Source organism: Gymnodraco acuticeps, unplaced genomic scaffold (assembly GCF_902827175.1).
Source record: "Gymnodraco acuticeps unplaced genomic scaffold, fGymAcu1.1, whole genome shotgun sequence".
NCBI classification, from domain to species: Eukaryota; Metazoa; Chordata; class Actinopteri; order Perciformes; family Bathydraconidae; genus Gymnodraco; species Gymnodraco acuticeps.
The window spans coordinates 381,490-398,957 of NW_022990316.1; the positions used below are offsets into that span (position 1 = coordinate 381,490).

General features: G+C 46.4%; 1 long non-coding RNA gene across 1 annotated transcript; it reads left to right on the top strand.

Moving 5' to 3' along the window:
* Nucleotides 1-15,274: 15,274 nt before the first annotated feature.
* On the top strand, nt 15,275-16,851 carry LOC117550611. The gene is made up of 2 exons (XR_004569665.1): nt 15,275-15,389; nt 15,657-16,851. It is a non-coding gene; the product is annotated as an uncharacterized LOC117550611 (long non-coding RNA).
* The last annotated feature ends 617 nt before the right edge of the window (nt 16,852-17,468 follow it).

Sequence of the window (17,468 nt, forward strand, 5' to 3'; positions counted from 1 at the left end):
TAATTGTTCATGGCCTCCCTTTCAGGTCCGGAAAGAGAGTAGAGGCGACCCTTGGGAATTGGGGAGCCAGGTACCAAGTTTATTGCACAGTCATTAGGCCTATGTGGTGGCAGGGCAGTGGCTTGGGCTTTACTAAAAACCTCCTTTAGGTCCCAATAGCAACTGGGCACCTTGGACTTGTCAGGGAAATCTTGCTCCTGTACTTGGATAGCCTCAGTCATTTCTGTACATGCAATCTGAACAACAGCTTGGGTCTCAATCCTTCTAGCATGGGGAGTGTTGTCACCAGTCTTATTGTCTCTCAAACAGAAATGCTTGCAGTCCTCTCCCCATCCCTTAACTCTCCCAGATCTCCAGTCTATGTGTGGGTTGTGCTTGACTAACCATGGGTAACCAAGAATAAGTGGATGCTGAGCAGAGTCAAATAAATGGAAAGTCATGTGTTCAGTATGTGTTGCATTTACGGTTACTTCAATGGGCATAGTACAGTGGGTAACGGTAAACAATAACCGATCATCCAGAGCAGAGGCCTTTAACGGTTGTGTCAAAGGAATTACCCCACAGTTCCACTTCTTGGCCAACCCCCAATCCATTAAACTTTCATCCGCACCAGAGTCTATGAGAACCCCCTGAGTTAAAACATGTCTGTCTATTTGTACTTGTACCTGTGTCAAGGTACGAGGAGGGAATCCAGATGACAGTCGGCTCACCAGGGTCCTCCTCGTCCCTGATAAGCCCGATCTTTTGCTGTACATGAAGCCAGGAGGTGCCCCTGCTCCCCACAGTAAAAACACCTGCCCTCCTGAATGCGCCGAAGACGTTCCTCCGGAGTCAACTTAGCCCGACCCAACTGCATGGGCTCCTCTGAGACACTAGGGAGCACTCTTCTCTCAGGAGGAGTATCGACAGGAGGCCTCCAGGCGGGACGATGGCTTGGTGTGTCCCCTTGGTGTCGAGGCAGACGTGCCACACTCTTGAATCTTTCTTTTTGTCTTTCAGTCAGTCTATTGTCTATTCGAACTGCCAGTGCAATGACAGAATCCAAGTCTTCTGGGAGGTCCAAAGGTATTAACTGGTCTTTAATGGAATCCGAAAGACCAGACAAAAAGGCGTCGAGCAGTGCTGAAGAATTCCAGCCACTATCTGCTGCAAGGGTCCTGAACTCAATGGCATAGTCCGATACTCTGCGCTGGCTCTGCTTAATCTGCATCAGTGCTCTGGCTGCCTCCCTTCCAGGAGCCGTGCGATTAAACACCTTGGTGAGAGTGTCTGTAAATACATCCAGAGAATTACAGGTAGGTGAATCTCTCGCCCATTCGGACGTAGCCCAGGCTGCTGCTCTCCCCGTTAAGTGGCTCACCATGAAGGCCACTTTAGAGTGATCAGTGGGGAATGCAGCAGGGTTATATTTATAATGGAGATCACAATGAACAATGAAAGGGCGGAACGCAGGGGCGGACTGGCCATCGGGAATACCGGGAGTTTCCCCGGTGGGCCGGTGCTGTGCGTGGGCCGGAGGGCCAAAACAATAAATAAATGTAAAAAAAAAAAAAAAAAATATATATATATATATATATATATATATATATATATATATATATATATATATATATATATATATATATTTGTTACCTAAATCCTACCGGCCCACATTTGTAAGTATACCGGCCACTCCCTTTTTTTTTTTGCTTAACTAAATCCTACCGGCCCACATTTGTAAGTATTCCGGGCCGGCCACTCCCCATCAGGCCCAGCAGCTGTCACTGCGCAGTGAAAGATCAGGAGTGAGTTACTGATGGATAAACAAGCTCCAAAGCGTAAAGGAGGTGCACAAAAACTTAGGGATAAAAAAATGAAAGCACTTGAGGAAGGTTCAGCAAAATCAAAAAAAATTACAGACTTTTCGTTTGGTCCTGCAGCTGGTTCTAGTTGTATTACAACCACCACCGGAGAAGCTGATGTAACGTTAGCCGACACAGCGGCCATTCCCAGTGGCAGTGAGTCCAGCAATGAAACTGACACAGCGGCATCCAGAGCCCAGTACCAGCAGTGATATGATGGTAAGTTAATGTTATGATTGATGCTGAAAGTGAAAATCCTCATTTGGCTAATGCTAGCTTGCTTTTTAATGTAGCAGATGAGGTAATATTAGCTAGCTAGCCTATTTCTAGCTAGCTAGGCTATTGCCTACAGTACATTGTGTGTTCACAGGGACAGGGTAAAATTAACACCATTCACTGACCAAATTCTGGTGAAATATGCAAGCTGCTGGTAGATTTGCTTCACTCATTGACAACGGTAATCTATTTGAACATTAGAGCCACTTGACTTGGGCTGGTGAATCAATGAGACTACTATGATTGCTTATACTGTCTTTTGTTTGATTAGCTTAGACGTTAGGTTACCTTATTAATACTAAAAATAATAAAGGGTCCATTATTTGTCAACCTGCAACTAAAGTTACTGTCTGGTGGAAATTAGCCTGTTACTGTCTTTAAGACTTTACTTGGTTTACGTGGTAACATAATAACGTAACATACTAATCAATACTAATCATTTATGTAGGCTGAAGATGATCCTGCTGCTGACACTGACAGAGTTAGTCAAGGCTGTCAGTGCCACCCGAGTCAGGCACATTAGACCTATTCTTCCGTTTTTACCCCCAGCAGAAGGCAGACAAGGCTGTAGTGCAGAGGGCTTTTTTTTGCAAAGATGGCACAAACAGGAAATGGCTATCATACAGTGAAGCCAGAGAAGTACTCTTCTGCTCCCTTTGTATGGCTTTTGCTAATCCTAGAGATAGCAACTCCTTCATCACTGGCATGACCAACTTCACACACATACATCAGAGAGTCGAGGAGCATGAGCAGAGCCATGCTCACAGAGGTTGCGCTGAGGCATATTTCCTCAGATTCTCAAAAAACACAATTCAGGACCTTCTCATGGGACCTCAGATGTCACGTCACAGAGAGGAAGTCCGCAGGAAGCGTCAAGTGTTGGAGCGCATCATAGATGTGTTGAAGCTCATTGGTCAAAGTGGTTTGAGCTACAGGCGGAGGCATTATATACACTAGATGATGACACCATTGATCATGGTAACTTTTTAGAGATGATTGTTTTGCTGGGAAAATATGATGTGTGTCTCAAGGAACACCTCACTCTCTGTATAGAAAAGAGCAAGCTAATACACCAGTCTGGTTTAAGACAAGGTAGAGGTTCCCTTGTCACTCTCCTATCCAAAACAACCATCAACACCACCATCCAACGCCTAATGAAGGCCACCATCGCCACTGAAGTCCGGGAATCTGGCCTGTATTCTGTCCAGATTGACACCACACAGGACATCACAGCCCAAGATCAGTGCTCTGTTGTCATACGATATGTGACAGACATTGTTCATGAGCGACTTGTTGCTGTGATTAAATGTGAGGCATCCACTGGGCAGTACTTTGCACAACTTGTTGTGAATGAAGTACTGGAGACCATGAAACTGGATGTGAGGCAGTGTATTGGAAATTCCACCGATGGGGCCTCCAATATGCAAGGCCAATATAAAGGCTTCTCTGCACTGCTCGCCAAAATGTCCCCCACCCATGTCCATGTATGGTGCTACGCACACGTCCTGAACCTCGTCCTGGCAGACACAACACAATGTGTATTGGCAAGTGGGTCTCTTTTTTCCCTGTTGAACAACATCGCTGTCTTCATCAGAGAGTCCTACCAGAGGATGAACATCTGGGAGAAGGAGAGCAAAGACCCAAGACACAGACGTCTCGCCCCGATTGGAGAGACACGCTGGTGGTCCAAAGACGTTGCTGTGACTAAGGTATTTGGCTCTTTTGGAAAGCCAGATAATGCCCTGTATGTTGATGTCCTTCATACCCTCTCCGCCATTCAACATGGACAGACCATCAACGCCACTGCACGGGTCAATGCACGTGGATACATCACCCAGCTTCTGAGGTATGAAACAATACTTACAGCTCAGATCTTCCTGAGAATTTTCCAGGTCACCTCACCAGTCTCAAAATACCTTCAGAAAAGTAGAATGGACATCCTGACAGCTCATCGGATGATTGTGGCTGCAGAAACACAGCTGAAAGATATGACCAGAGACTTCGAGAAAGTCAAGACGGCGGCCGCCACATTCGTCCAGTGGGCCAACAATCAAACAGAGGAGCAGAGTGAGGAGACTGAGCTGGAGGTTGAGGCCGCTCTGCCACAGAAACAGGGTAGAAAGAAGAAAACCATGCCTGGAGAGATGTCCAAGGATGAGGCTGTGACTGATGCTGAAACATCATACAAGATTGATGTCCATAATCAAATCATGGACACAGTCACAGGAAGCATGCACCAGCGCTTCCTGAAAAATTGCACTTTGTATGCTGATTTGGCACTTCTGGACCCAAAAAGATTCAGCCAGGTAACATCTTATGCCGGTGGTTTCCCAGAGGCAGCACTCCAAGAATTAAGCAAGTGCTTGCTGCCATTTGATGACAGAGCAACGGTGGCCAAATTACAGAGTGAGCTCATCAGTCTGGCAGGACAGTGGAATAGGTTGAAGACATCTATATTTGAGGAATACACAACCAAGACAACAGAGGCTGGGCCAGAGGATGCTGAAGATGAAGCGGAGATGGTATATAAAAAGTGCTCATCTTGCAAGGACTGCCCATTGTGTTGCTACCGTATCCTTAAGCAGTACAACCTCCTGACAGATGCATACCACATCATTGGCCTTGCATACAGGTTCCTGCTTACCCTGTCTGTCACACAGGTAGCATGCGAGCAAAGCTTTTCAACACTAAAATTAATCAAAAACAGGCTCAGGAGCTCGCTCTCTCAACAGAACCTGGAGTCCTTTATGCTCATGGCTACTCAACCAGATGTTTTGAAGATGCTGGATAGTGACCAAATTATAGATGGTGTTGCAGAGAAAAGTAAGCTGCTGCAGAAACTACTAATTCAGTGAGGTAATAATACATTTACATTTATTACTATGTGACTTCCCAATCTTGACACTAATAAATTAGTGATTATTGCAGACTATTAAACAACATTAAAAACATGACATTTGTTCTAATGAAGGCTTCAGGTGGATGTCAGTATCTCTTCGATAATGTGTACATAACATGCATATATGTTTTGTCTCTCACCTATAGGCCACCCTATTTTTTCCAGAGGGGACTGACTTCTACAACCTTGCTCCCAATGTCAAAATCAACCACTTCAACCCAGCCTCCTCCTTTTAAAAGCAACACATGGATGAGCTCACTTATAGACCCAAAAGGGTAGAGAGGGAAGTATTGACAGGGCATATTGTTTATAAGCAGGGCTGCACATAACTGGTGCGCATGCGCACCTCCGCCAAAAAAAGAGCACCGTGTCATTTGAAAAAAGGCGCATATGCGTACCAACATTGAGAGAGAGAGAGGGAGAGAGAGAAGGGAAAAGAGAAAAGAGAGAAGAGAGGAGAGAGAAAAGAGAAGAGAGAGAAATATATTTGCGAGTTGCATATGAACCTGTGATATGAACTCAGGGCCGGCCCGTAGCACTGGCGTAATAGATGTTCGCCTAGGGCGCCAGATCTGGGGAGTCGCTGCGCTGGCAGCTCTGGGAGGGAAAAAAACATTTTTGACCATTGGGGCTCATCCTAATTTTCGGCCTTGATGTAACAATATTCACAATTAAGTAAATGTACACCCTTTTCACCCCGGTTACACATTTCATTTGCCCTGTACGATGGGCGCTGTAAGTGATGAAAATGGGGGATGTTGGCTTATCTGGCGCCCGCAGCTCACAGCCAAAATACGAGTGAGCGAGGGAGAGAGGGAGGGTGCACCGGTACCGGCGCTGTTGTTATTAGAATCTGGTGCTAGCTGCTTTAACGGATATAAGAAGAAGATGTTTCTACAATAATGTGGAGGGAGAGTCATCTCCAGTCAGACTGAGAGGCTGATACTACAGCTCAGTGAGGTAAAGGACTCTGAGTGTTTAGATAGTTCACTTTAGTCTAAGTTCAAACGGTTTGGTCACAATTTATGTAAACACATATTTCCAAGGCACTCCTTTATAATTATTGGGATAAACAGGTTTGAAATCATTCCAATGTATACTATAGGACAGTAACCAAAAACATCCTTTAAAACTGGAGATAAAAAAAAATGCATAAATAAATAAATGTTAAGGTAAAATAAGATATGAACAACATAAATAAAATAACTTACATTCATTTGTTATTGGCTATGGTAGGTTATTGGTTATGTTCACATACTTATTTGATTACATCCACTTGTCTAAGCTGACAACAGAGACTTTCGACCCAAACCCAGCTGTTGTCTTGTGGATGCAAGCAGCTAATCGCAGACTCAACCAGAGAGAAAGTAGTAGGCCTACATCATCAGCTACCATGTCTGACAGAGAGGAAGACAGTGAGGAGAACAGTCAGGAGGGTAGTGATGACAGCTTGTAGGATTACTGGTCGTGCTAATGTTGTCTTGTGTTCACCTCTGCATGTGTGTTCTGTGTTCACCTCTGCATGTGTGTTCAGTGCCGTGTGTCTGGCAAATAAAGTCAAGACCCCTCAAAAGTTACGGTTTATTTCATTTTAAGGATGAGCACCAAGCAACATCTCCAGGTGCTCCTTTGAGAACCAGGGCAAAAAAGTTATGTGCACCCCTGTTTATAAGTATGTTGCCCTGCCCTCTAGTGTTTGTTTTTTTTTGTGTATGTGTATACAGTATACAGTATTGTAGCGAACCCTGGGTTCAGAGGGAGGGGCTTGCATAGGGGAGGGGGGGGGGAAACGGGGTTCAGGGGGAGTGGCTGCACCCGTAGGATAGAAAAGGGGGAAGTGACATCTGACTCAGAGGTCGCACGGCTGTGGAGAAGAACGTTCATTCAGAACCCACATTCTGTTACTGAGTTTAGGCTAGTTAGCTAGCAGGTTTATTGTTCTGGGTGCAGTCACTTTTGCCTCCACTTGCTGTTCAAATAAATGTTGAAAGAAAAAGTAAATCTGTTTACAGTTCTGTTTCATATGGGTGTTGAGAGATGTATCCATAGATTTAGTCCCTAATTTTGCTCTCAAAATGCACCAGATTGATGCATTTAACGTCAACATTTTAAAACAAATCTTCCCGGGGGAGCATGCCCCCGGACCCCCCTAGAGGAGGTGAGGTCCACCACCTGCCCACACCCCCTGTCAAATTGTCTCACCCACATTGAGGATGCTTCCTACGCCCATGTTTTATTCCATGTGTCAAGTCAGACAAATTGGGTCCAAATATTATTGCATCAATGATCTGTTAACATTAAAAATCACTAAATATATGTTGTAACTATTTTGCTTAGGCAACTCAAGGGCTCAGGTAATGTGATGACTATATGAATAATGGTCCAAAATAACATTAAATGCATAGGGTTTTTTGTTAAGTAACATACTTTCGTCGCCGGCCGGCCGACACGGTGCAGCTGTTCGGCAAGGTGATTCACCTGAGTATTGACGGAGGCTTGAAAATGTTCCTGACGGCCGGTCAGTTCCCTCACCCCCAGGTTGATGGCGCCCAGCTGCTCCTCATGCTGGTGTAGTCTTGTTCCTTGAGCTCGCAGAGCTATCTTTACGGTCTCTGAATCCGCTGGGTCCATATTTTGGTCAGTTCGTACTGTTATGAACCGAGATACAGGACGCAGGACCCAAAAGCAGGATTCGGAGACAGTTGTCCAAAAATAGAATGTTCTTTAATCACAAAAACTAAATCGTACTTTCAAAAAATAGAAAGTAGTTAAAAAGCCGAAACAAAGTTGTACAGCAACACAAAAACTCACTTGACAAAAGGTCTAAATCACAAGGTACGTATCAGGAGTCAAAAGGCCTAGGTGCTCACGACATGAAACATAACGAACTGACAAAGAAACACCAGGGCTATATAGGTGAGGGGGATGGGCACAGGTGAAAACAATCAGGGCAGGGCCAAGCAATCTCGCGGGCGGGAAACACACAAAGGCAGGAAATATGGGATCTGAAATGACAGAAAAGATTACTTTCAAAATAAAAACAGGAAGTGACGAGATAAAAACACAAAACTAGAGTAAAAACATAACTAAACCTAACATATCTGTCGAGTCACAACACAAACTTAGCAGAAGTGGCTTGATTTTGTTCTCAGCAGGGGACTTTGACAGAGTATTTCTAAAAAAATACACAGTAAAAGTACTTCAATGTATTGTAAGTAGTAACTAATACAAAGTCAAACAGTATCAATTTCATTAAGAACTAATGGTAACATTTTATTTTTATCATTCATCAAAGATAGCAGAAAACTATAGGTTACTTACGTAACCCCAGTTCTCAGAGTAACATGAAGTGAGATGTCTCACTATAGTATGCGCCTCATCGCGGAGCAAACAGAAGCATCAATCTCATTACGCCAATCCTGATTGGCTGGTGATCTTGACGTCAGCGTCAGGGAATTCACCCCCTATAAGTAGCTTGCGCCACGACGCATGCGTCATTCAAAATAAGCACCTCTTCTCGCTTCACCATAGCAAGGAGGGCCGTCTGGTGAGACATCTCACTTCATGTTACTCTGAGAACTGGGGTTACGTAAGTAACCTATAGTTCTCATTCATAACACTCCGTTCGATGTCTCACTATGGGAAATTGTAGCTCCCGTATTGTCAGACGAGCTTATCTCGAAAATCACCAAACCAACCAGAACTTAACAGGTAGAGCTCTGACTCAACCAGGTGCCCAGCACTGCTTGAGTCACACTGGGAGCAGAACGTCCAGCCTGTTAAGAGGCGGACAAAAGTGAGCAGCGAGGACCAGCTCGCCGCTGCACCAATGTCTTGGATGGGAGACATCCTGGACAGAGCCCAGGATGCAGCCAGACCCTGAGTCGAAAGAGCTCGCGGACCCGAGGGTGCCTGCGAACTCTGACTCGTATGGGCCCCAAAGCAATTGCTTCCACAAACCAGTGGGAGAGCCGTTGCTTAGTAACAGGCTTGCCCTTATAAGGGTTAGCCCAGGACACAAGGGGTTGGTCATTATCACGAAGCACCCTTGATCTGTCCCTGTACGTGCGTACAGCACGGGCTGGACACGGCAAATCCGGCCGCTGTTCCCCGAAGGAATACAGTGGCGGGGAGGATGCCTCAATGTCAAATGTGGTACCTGAACCAACCGCCTTAAGATAAAGGCAGGGTTGGGCTTCAACCACACTCTGTTTGCCCTGGGGCGAACTGAGTGCATGAAGACTGTACAGATTGAGCATGAGTGCCACTGGCTCGCTTGGCAGCTGCCAGGGTCAGCTTCATGTCACACTGTATTCAGATTGTACCACTCACGGCCAAGCGCTCTGGGTGTGGGTGAAAGATCGCCCCCCCCCGCTTGGGACAGTATGTCCCTGCGTAGTGGGAGCTGCCATGGCTGCCCGCACAGCAGCTGATATATCTCCGCTAGCCAGTACATAGCTGGCCAGTGCGGAGCTATCAGGATAAGTGGCGTTGCTCTCTCACTCTGGCCAGAGTTGGGGGTATCAGAGCCAGGGGTGGGAACGCGTACAGAAGGCCCGGAGGCCAATCGTGCGCGAGTGCATCCACGCCTAACGGTGCATTTAGATCGCGCATCGAAAAGAACAGCTGACACTGAGCATTGTCTTTCGATGCGAACAGATCCACCGCGGCTCTGCCGTAATGCACCCACAGCTGACTCACAATCCTTGGATGTAGAGTCCAGTCTGCATAAAGTGGTATACCTCTGGACAGTAGATCTGCCCCGAGGTTCATCACTCCCGGTACGTGCGTCGCTCTCAGAGAGAGGAGACGTCTACCGCTCCATAGGATCAGTTTGCGCGCCAGTGTGTGTAACTGGAGAGAACGCAAACCCCCTTGGCGGTTAATATACGATATTGTGGTCGTATTGTCTGTCCTCACGAGGACGTGATGTCCCCTCAGGAAAGGCAGAAAGCGTTTTAGGGTGAGAAACACCGCTAAAAGCTCCAGGTAATTTATGTGCGCCCGCTGGAGGTCTCTGCTCCAGAGACCCCTCACCGGGCGACCTTCATAAATACCTCCCCAACCTGTCAGACATGCGTCCGTGGTGACCACTTTCCGTGTAAGGACAGCACCCATAGGCACACCTCGTACTAGAAAAGTCGGGTGCAGCCAGTGGCGCAGTGCCATTACGCATTTCACAGTAACCATGGTGCGCGGGGTTTAGTTTTAGGGCGGCCACCCAGCGCTGAAACTCCCTCATGTGTAAGCGTCCCAGTCGTACGACCAGGATGGCTGACGCCATGAGCCCCAGCAATCGCAGGCATGATCTGAAGAGAACATGTTTGCGCAGCTGGAAAAGAGCGAGACAAGCTCTGAAAGCTTTCACTCTTTCCGCTGACAAGCGAGCTGAAAAGGGCACCGAGTTCAGGTGTAAACCCAGGAAGAGTATAGTCTGCGCTGGGCACAACATGCTCTTCTCTGTGTTTATTATGAAACCCAGGTTGAGCAGGTGCTTTACGAGGACATTTGTCTGCGTAACAGCCTCCTGCTCCGACTGTGCAAGAAGCAGCCAGTCGTCCAGGTAGGTCGCCTTTTGAGAGATGCCGTAGCTGCTCTCAGAAGGGGAACAGTTGACGGGCTGTTTATTGGTTTTATTGGTTTTATTTTCATTTTTTTGAGCTGCGCCCTCGGCCTGAAGCCTGGATGCGTCAGCGGCAAATGTTTTATGACAGAAAAATCAACAAATGTGTGACATGTGTTTGTGCGGACTTGAGGATAGTGTTGAGGCATCTCTCGAGGCGGCGGGAACACATTTAGAGCTGGGGAACCGTGGACTTCCAGCTCTGTCACAGAGGGGAGAAGGAGGGGCTGTCACGCCGCTCGCTTCTTCTTCCTCGACTGCTGGCCGAAATTCTGGGTTGGCTGCGCCTGAGCTGCAGCCGGAACCGGAGATTTTCTAGGCCAGCTCGCCCTCGTCTCCAGCCTGGGCTGGGGACTCGGGGCGGGCTGCGACCTCTGCGTCTTCGGTGTTTTAAACCGAGCAGGGTTCGAGGCAGCTTGGGCGAAGGACTGCTGCTGCGAAGGACTGCTGCTGCGAAGGCAGCGGCTGGACCCTTCGAGGGAGGCAGAGGTGGAGTGCCTCGTCCTCCTTCTTTTTCGACTCACACCTCCTTTGCATGGAGGCGAGAGCGGAGCCGAAAATTCCCTCGGGAACGATGGGCATATCCAGCACATCCTCCTTTTCCCGGTCTGGGAGGTTGGTGAGGTTGAGCCATCTCGCTCTTTCCTGCACCACCATGATCCCCATTGCCTTGCCCGTGGCATGGACGGCGCAGCGTTGGACACAGAGACAAATGTCCGTGACCGCTGCCATCTCGTCCAGAGTGGCTGCCCCCGGGTTACCCGACAGGTCCTCGCAGAGCTCCGCTTGGTAAGCGGTTAGCAGCGAGGACACATTCAGGGCCCTGGCGGACAACGCTGCGGCTTTGTAGGACCGTTCAGTCAGTGTTGACTGAAATCAGTCCGACTTTGCTGGCAGCGTGGGGTTCCTGCTTGGTGACGGGCCCATCCTCGGTAGGAGGTGGGCCGCTACCAGCGGTTCCATGGGCGGTATGCGGCGCAGGCCGAGCTTCTCCATTCCGTCACAGTCTAGGGAGGAGGCACCCTGGATTGGGACCTTGTTGCTGAAGGGCTGGTCTCTCCACGAGACCGACACCTCATCCAACATCTCCGGGAAGACCGGAAGGAGTTGCCTCTTCGTCCGCGCTGCTTGGGGAAAATGTTTCCCTTCGTAGCGGGACCTGGAGGTCTCCTTGGCCATTTCAGGCCACGGGATGTCGAGTCAGGCCGCGGCGCGTTTACACACGGCCTGCAGGTCCATGCTCAGACAGGGCGATGCTGGTGTGCTATCGTCCGGGAGAGCAGCCCTCGCTCCAGGCTTTGCAGCCTGAGCCGATGACATGAAGATGTCCTCTTCATGTTCATCCGACTCGGACAGGAGGAACACCGAGGCGTCCTCTTCGTCCTCATCGTAGTCCAGCTCGAGGACATCCTCCGTGGGTGAGACCATGGTGAGGTCTAACCGGGAGCCCCAGCTCGGTAAAGCGTGGGGTCCCGTTCCCGCGTGTCTTGCCGTCACCGGGTCCCGGCCTGCCAGGGCGCGGGATTCCGGTTCTGCAGCCATCGCAGATAATGAGCCCCAGACCGACACGGAGAGGGGTTCACTCTCTGCGGCGGACGCCCCTGCGTCTTGACTGCAGGCCGGCAGGCTAGCTTGGCGTGCTAGCCGTCGGCGGAGGCTCTTCACGGTGAAGCGGACACAATGTCCGCACGAGCCGGGGTTGTCGATAGCGCCTCGGGCGTGTTCCAGCCCGAGGCAGGACGAGCAGACCTGGTGTGTGTCTGTGCCCGAGATCTTCAACCCGCAGCCGCAGAGTCGAGCCACCGAGTCCCTGACTCCTCTGGTGTGAGGGAGAGAGGCGTCCATCTTGTTCGCCTCGTGGCGTGGAGAGGACCCGCTCTCAACAGGTAAATTGGGAGAAAAAAAGGTGTTACCACCCTGTCCTTAATCCGGAGAAAAGGACGGTGTGGGTCTTTTATTCACGGAGAATACTGACTGGTGTGACAGTATGCTCCTTTAATCCTTTCCTCCTCCGTGGGGAAGAGAAAAGAAAAAGCTTCCTCGCTACCGTGGTGTCGATAGTGAGGGAGCGACCTAGCAACAGGTGTGTTGCTAGCTTGAAAAAATCAGACCCACCTTACTTTCCGGGGAAAGAGAACGGCGAGGTCGATTTCAATACTAACTGGCGTTAGTATTACCGTCTTCCTGCGAAGCAGAAGGAGTAGCCGGCGAGCGCTCGTCGACCGAAATGGTTATATTTGGGTTCAGTCTGTGGACCGTTAAGCTTGTCCGGCTACTATGATGTGCCCTGAAGCGAGAAGAGGTGTTTGAATGACACATGCGTCGTGGCGCAAGCTACTTATAGGGGGTGAATTCCCTGACGCTGACGTCAAGATCACCAGCCAATCAGGATTGGCGTAATGAGATTGATGCTTCTGTTTGCTCCGTGATGAGGCGCATCCCATAGTGAGACATCGAACGGAGTGTTATGAATGAGAACATGCATTATGTAGGCTACTATGGAGGGGACTCTGACAGAGGATTACTCACAAAGTACACAGTAAAGTACTTCATTTTATTTCTGGTAGCAGTCAACTAGTAGCCTACCGAGTCCAACAGTGTCAGTTTTATTAAGAACTTGTGGTAACAAATATTTGTATCACTCATTGAATATAGCAGGAAAGAAAATGAAGAGTGCAGAATCGCTGTGTGGTTTAAATCTCCTTAGTTACAATGTTGTCCATTTTAGACAAAGGCTTATTATATTTACAGCCCTAATAACATTCTTTTTCTGGGCTCAATATGTGTCTTGGCTGTTTTCGTTGTGATCGCTAAATTCACCTTGTTCAAACACTGACCCAGATCGCTGGATCGCTAGAAACACCGCTGTCATCAGGCTGGCAAGGGCTGTTCCATGCTCTGCTCAACCTCCCGGCGGAAGGCTCCCGCCTTCCCCAATGGACTCAGTAGCGCCCCCTGCTGCCGTTGAGCATGTGCCAGCCACGGCGGAATATTACTGCCAAAAGTCACGTGACTTTTGGCAGTAATATTCCGCTGTGAGAAGAAAAAGTTTTGTAGTTGTAAAAACAAGTTTTGTACTTGTAAAAAAAAGTGTTGTAGTTGTAAAACAAAGTTGTGTACTTGTAAAACCTATGCTGAATTTGTCTCTGAAACATGATTTATTAGAAAAATGTTATGTGTTTGTTTGATAGATAGCCTACTTTTTTTTTAAATACATTAGTTTGTAGATGGTGTTTTGTATTTGCAAACCACATTGTGTTTGTTAGTGAATCATGAGGCATTTGTAAAACCTGTTTAGTTTGTTGTAGCTATGTTCGCATAACTAAATAAAGAACCTTCAACCTTTAAGGACGTTGTATTCCTGTTTCATCATGACAACTCCCCAATTGTTGGGAACACGGCGTGCAAAAGTATACAGGTCGTGCTGCAGCTAGATTTTCCTGTCCTCTGTCAGAAGGTGTTGGCGACGGACGTGCAAGGAAGAATGGGTTTCCACAGGCTGTTCCAGTTTAACTACTTTATTGATTCCAGGGTAGTGAATATACATGCAATGGTAATTGAATGGGTGTGATTGGATGGGTGTGGTATCTGTAACATAAAGATAAACAGGTATGAACAAACATGTAATACAGAGGGTCAATGACTGACACCGTTACACAGCAAACCAGGCAGACAAAGAAATGGCACAATTAGCAGGCCTATGCTGCCCTCTATTGGCCAAAGGCCGCAACAGAATGGCGATTGAAGTGACACGTTATTACATAAAGTAATGAACTATTACAAACAATCACGCATGAACAACATACAGGAATGCACACAATGAAGTCTCTATAATGACTACAATATAAAGAACACTGCATACATTGGCCCCTGCATCAACTTGGCGTTCATTATGCAATGTGAGGGAGCGTGCCTGGTGCGGCCGCACCTCGTGCTGTCCCATAGTCAGCATGACAAAGTTAGCGGCTATTGCTAACTGCCGTCTATTGCAGAGTAAACTCTGTATTATGAACATTAAACCACCAATAACAAAAACTAGGCAAGAATATATGCACTTACATTTTCATGCACGCACACATGTCCACAACACACAAATTGAACACACTGATTGTCCGATCGCTACCGGTGTCCTCCTGGGCCCAGGAGTTCAAAAACTTTTAATCCCTATCTGATCAAATCAGATTTGGATTTTGGGGAGTTCAAAACCAAAAAACAGGATTAGGATCACTTTGATATCCGATCAGATCAGGAAATCCAATCCAAGCTTTAATCTGTATCAAATCTTCAAAATGGGTAGTTCAAACCGACAACACAGGAATGGGATCAGTTTGATCCCAAAAAACTGGATTATCCTGATCCCACCAGAGAGGGGTGGATTTCCGAGAAGGTCCACAGGTCCTTGTGAGTCCACATTACACATCAACTGTTTCCCACCGCCAAGAAGAAGAAGAAGAAGAAGAAGAAGAAGAAGAAGAAGAAGAAGAAGAGAAGAATAGAAGAAGAAGAGAAGAAGAAGAAGAAGAAGAAGAAGAAGAAGAAGAAGAAGAAAGCAAGAATAAAGAAGAAGAAGAATAAGAAGAATAAGAAGAAGAAGAAGAAGAAGACAAGAAGAAGAAGCAAGAAGAAGATAAGAAGAAGAAGAAGATAAAGATAGAAGAACCATGTGATCACCTAGTTGGTCTGTTTGTCCGCGTTATTACATTTGAAGACGATTATACATCATCATTATCATGGAAGGGAACGACCGAAGGTAATAAATGATGTATTATGCAACCCAGTAGACATTCGCTGCCAAGTTCCTACCTTGTAAGTTGTCTGTATGGCCGTACCAATAAGTTAGCGCAGCATGCTTGGTCTTGGTTCGTAAGAATCCATAGATGTAGAATATCTACATTGTTCATCTTGATGTGTTTTTAAATTCTTACAAACCAACTGAATCGATCTGCTTAAAGAAATAACAACATTTGATACATGTAGACTCTGATTTGAATGTATTCCATTTTGTGTTCTTCCTCAGACACCATACCATTCTTACTGAGGGAGAATAACCTGTGCCCCTACAGTCTGCCGATTCACCTTTTTATCAGTGCCCATTCTGCTCTTATAAGACTGCAGAAAGGCATTTGGTGATTAACCACATAACAAATCATGCAACGGTGAAACATAAAGGTAAAAGCCAATGTTAGGGCATAACTTGAACAACAAACAAAATGCATGTGAACAGACAACATACATATGTATATAGGTACTTTATTTATCCCAAAGGAAAGTGATGCACAAGCAAGGTAGAAAGATACATATTTAAAATACTAGTAAAGGGTAAAAGTAAACAAGTAGAAAACTGAGGTATTATCTTTATACTGGTGTACAGCAGAAATAGCCTTAAATATGCACTGTAAATATACTGCATCTATAAGCATATAAGCACTACATACATACATGTATTGCTACCAAAAAGAGCTGCAAACTATTGTTAACTGTCAGCCACTGTCAGTTGCAGCACACAAAGGTTAAAGGTAGCATATCATAATGTTAAAATGTGCAACAAAAAAGAGGAGTAAAAGTAGCTATTTTTCTCGTTTTAGTTTTTGAAAGTAGCTCTCATCCTAAAAAAGGTTGGAGACTGTTATAGAATGTTACATTTGACAATTTTAAGCTTGAAAAATTAAGCTTAAGAGGAACAGGTGGGGCTTGAAAAGGCCCACCTGTTCAAAGTGGGGAATGACAGAAAAAGTTTGAGAACCACTGCTGTAGGAGAAGCACCCCTTTATAAGTAGTGCTATGGCGGCATCTCAGTGGTGCTCTGCAAAGAATATGGGAGATAAAGTCATCCTGCCACAAATTCTTTCCATGGCCCCACTGGACAGAGAAGCAGCTCTCCATAACCTTGGTGAAGCCAGCAACCTGTGGGACGAAGACAGCTGGGAAGACAGGATGGACCCATTTATGTTCAGGTTCAAATTTGATTCTGACTATTTAATGTTTTTTGAGCAGTGCATTGACAAAGAAAACCTTAAGGTTCATGCCTGTTTTGAAGAGCGCGGTTGAATGTTTGCATCAGCAAAGCCTTTCACTGTTGTATAGATTTTTTTTTTGTATACTTGGTTTGGTTTTTATATTTACTGTATTTGCTTTTTCGGTTCTGTTATCTTAATGATTGTTCTGTTATATGATAAATGTTGTAAATAATAAATGCTTTTTCTATCATTCTATGAAATGCAGTGCAATGTATCATTTGAAATATATGGACTAGATATGAGTATGCACAGAACTAACTAAATGAATAATCAATTAAAACAAATATTAAATAATATACTTAAATACACTAATATATCAATTAAAACAAATATTAAATAATATACTTAAATACACTAATATATCAATTAAAACAAATATTAAATAATGAACTTAAATACACTAATAGAAAATATGACTTTTTATACCACATATTTAAATACATTCATGCATTTAATTAGTATGAAGTTTTTTAATTATATTTAGTCGAGTGCAGATTTGTATTTGTACTTATTGTAGTTGTCCAGCAGATGATGCTGTTTGTGTCATTAGGATATCCATACATCCCGCCCATCGGACGTCCAGCCCCGCCCACATCCGACCCCGCCCCGTTCCGCAGCCAGGGCCTATAGGAATGAGGCGGAGGAGGGGTCGGACGTCCGACCCCGCCCACATCCGACCCCGCCCCATTCCGCGTTCCGCAGCCAGGGCCTATAGGAATGAGGCGGAGGAGGGGTCGGACGTCCGACCCCGCCCACATCCGACCCCGCCCCATTCCGCGTTCCGCAGCCAGGGCATATAGGGATTTCCAGTG